The following is a 3506-nucleotide window of genomic DNA, read 5'->3' as shown; positions in this document are numbered from 1 at the left end:
ACAATAATATTATGATCGAAAACATCGACGACTGACTTTCTATAAACAAGGTAACTTAGTTTTTGTGAAGGATAATCGATCGAAACCTAACACAAACCAAAAGCTAGAGGTCAAAATATAGAGATCCCTATTTGATCATGAAAGTTTTGAACAAGAACCAGTATCTGATCTTCTCTCCTTTCCTGACCACGAATCTTTCGCGTCTGGTCGGCCGCGCTCGCCGGCGTGTTTCATTGGCGACGTCCCCGTGCTGGACACGAAAGAACAAAGTGAAACCTTTCACTATGTAATTCTTCCATGATGATTCCTTGAAAGGACAACTAGACTCTATCTCACAGGTACACGCGCAGAGGCGAACACCTGTGAGTCGTACGCACCTTTCGGTCCTGGAATATGGGTCAACGTCCCGAAGGGGACTATGACCTGTTGCGTTGGACAATGCGTCGATTCTACTTTTTGGGTCTTAATCCTTTTGACCTGAGATTGGATCTCGTGCGATCTTAGGGATTAGAGGGAAAGGAATATGAGTAATGTTATAAATAAATAGAAGGGTCTCATTTTATGATATAAATTTATTTATTTAAAAGAAATATTATATAGTTAAGGTATATATATTTATTATATAAGCATATATATATATATTTTTTTGTGTGTGTGTGTGTGTGTGTGTGTGTGTGTGTGTGTGTGTGTGTGTGTGTGTGTGTGTGTGTGTGTGGAAGAAGCGGAAGTGGGCTGGGTATTGAAGGCGAGGAAAGTGGTACATTGGGATAAGGTGCTTGACAGAAAAAGAGGTGGGATTGCCGGGAATGTAGATCGTGACTATCCGATCTCCTTCGTTCGAGAGGGATGAATACAGTTTAAAGAGCCGATCTCAGTCAATCGGGATTGCCCTGAGGGAGGAGTGGTAGGAAAGGCGGGAGAAAAAGTTCTGGTTCGAGAGGAGGAAGGAATCGCTCCTTAATGGGGGAGAGAAATAATTCAGGATTTCTTGAATTGCAGGATCGCTGACGGGGGAAGGAGGGAGAAGTGAGATCTAAGGATTTTATATCGGAAACTGGTGAATAAGAGATTTCTGTCGGAGAGAAATTGTCGGTCAGTTGTGGCGGGATAGCTGCTTGACTTTGCGGACGGTTTCGCTTACTCCTCACGTAAGAGATTCATTCCTATTTTTTTTAGGTCGTACGAACGCGCGTTATAAGTAGAAGGGTAGAAATTATACCTTTTGTTTAACCGGATATATATAATTATGTTTATTTAATTGAGGGAGGAGGGGTGTATAAAATAAGAAGGAAAGACAGCCTAACTTACTTTCGATTGGTTGATTGGAGATCTCGGAATAAAAAACTGGTGTGGTCGTGCAGGCCAGCTGTCCACGGAAGCGCCAGGAAGGCAGTCGCAGTGCCAGAAATCAATTGAGTAGTCCCACAGTGATAGTTGCATGATTTTGACCACTAATATCACGCGAACTGGAATGAACTTTCCGGAGCAGCGCATTTTTGCTTAATGTTGACACCATGGATTACTATAAATTGAATTCGCACTGACGTTCTGCGCTTTCGCAGGGCCTCTATTTATACTTTAAAAAAAGGGCGTAATGCCCTTTGTCTAGGCGCAATAGTTAGTTGCAATGTCACGCGAGATTTACGATTTTTATAGTCCTATTGTTGTTAATCTAAAGTGCATCGTTTCGAGAAGAAAAGAAATGATTTACGTTTTCCTTAAAGAGGAAAGATTGCTCTAGACGGACGACAAATTCTGTTATTCTCGCGGAAAATATAGCTAAGTAAACAGACGGTTACCGTGCACAACTAGTTTTGCAGGGCAACCATTGTCATTCTGATCGCGAGTCTGATCTGAGATAACATTATCGTAGGAAGTTATTCTATGCGTTTTATGATTTTTTAGGTGCGACGTGGGTACCTATTTCCTTAAGAAATTGGTCGATCTGAGACAACAAAGCTTGAATTTTTACTATTGCATGACTTCAGTGCATTTACAATGTCTTTTGCAATCTTGTATTTTTCGGGTCTGCATTAAGGTTGTTATTCCTTCAGGGTTGATTGGGGTTTACAAATTTTCGCGGAGTTGTTCGGTCTCTCTTTTCAGACGTTGTCAGAGGTCTCCACTCGAGTCTCGTAGATGCCAACCATAGTCGCGACATGGAGTCGATTCTTTTGAAAGAAAAGAATCATGGCGTCTGTAGGACGTAACAACACAATACGTAAGAACTGCATAGTCATGCGCGTAAGATGCGAGATCAGTAAACTGGAGATCCCACGTATAAATCCTACGTTCTTTTTTTCCTTTTTTTCCTTTTGTTTCTAAAATAAAGTTATTAATAAACATATTAGGGCGAACATATTTTTATATAATTATTTTTTACGTGCACTTTAAAAGTTTTAAACCAAAATATAGTAAAAAAAAAACAAAAATAATCAAATGTTAGAATGAATATAAATAAAATTATTGAAATCATTTAGATTGGATACAATATAAATAAATATTATAAATAAATTAAATCTTCATTATGTCAGTGAGTAGTAAAAAATTCAAAGTAAAACTACTTCTTTGTTCAAAAGCAAAAAAAAATGATCATCATCATGAATCATGAATTAAAGTTTTTATAATTACGTTATATAAAGTCAAATGATTGATATACCTTAGCCAAAATTAAATATCCTGAAGTACATCTATGTATACATATAAAAAATACATATAAAAAATACATATAAAAAATAAATTAATTATAAGAAAATTCAATTTAATAACAGATTTTATGAAAAAATTATATTCAATAGACCAAACAGTAAAAATGCTTCGTGTCAGAGTAATTCTAAATTTAAAACTCTTAGTAGTAAAATAAGTAGGAGAGAGAGAGAGAAAGAAAGAGAGAGAGAGAGAGAGAGAGAGAGAGAGAGAGAGAGAGAGAGAGAGAGAGATAATAAGAGAAAGAGATAAAAATTTTGCAATGAAAATAAATTCATCAAATGGAATATTCGTTTTCTTTTCAATATAATAATTCTAGTTCTGATTTTTATATTTTGTATTGCAATAAGGTGTCGTATATCTTCCTATAATAAGTGACATAATGCAAGACAGTGATCATGTTATCCTTGTCAAATAACAAGAATATAATGATACACTATGTCACACCGTATTACCCAAAATTTGATCTGAAATCCTTTCTGGCCTTTTGTACCAGAAAGCAAGGAACAAGGCTAAAAGACGTCATTGCGAATTGTGAATTTTTGTATATGCATATTTGCGTATATATAAATTATTTTATAATTACGCATTGTAAATACACATGTACAAAAAATATTCTATGAACAAATTAATGTTTCTTGTAATAAATTAATAGTAGCAATATGATCTAATATTAATATTTTCAAGCAATTTAAGTACGATAGTGTATAATCGAGCTTTAAAGGAAATTATAATTATAGAGTATTAAATGTTTATTTTAAAAGAATAAATAAACATTTCTACAGCAAATAAATTATTTT

The sequence above is a fragment of the Atta colombica genome, unplaced genomic scaffold, assembly GCF_001594045.1.
Source record: "Atta colombica isolate Treedump-2 unplaced genomic scaffold, Acol1.0 scaffold13, whole genome shotgun sequence".
NCBI lineage: Eukaryota > Metazoa > Arthropoda > Insecta > Hymenoptera > Formicidae > Atta > Atta colombica.
Note: the sequence above shows the minus strand (reverse complement) of the source record.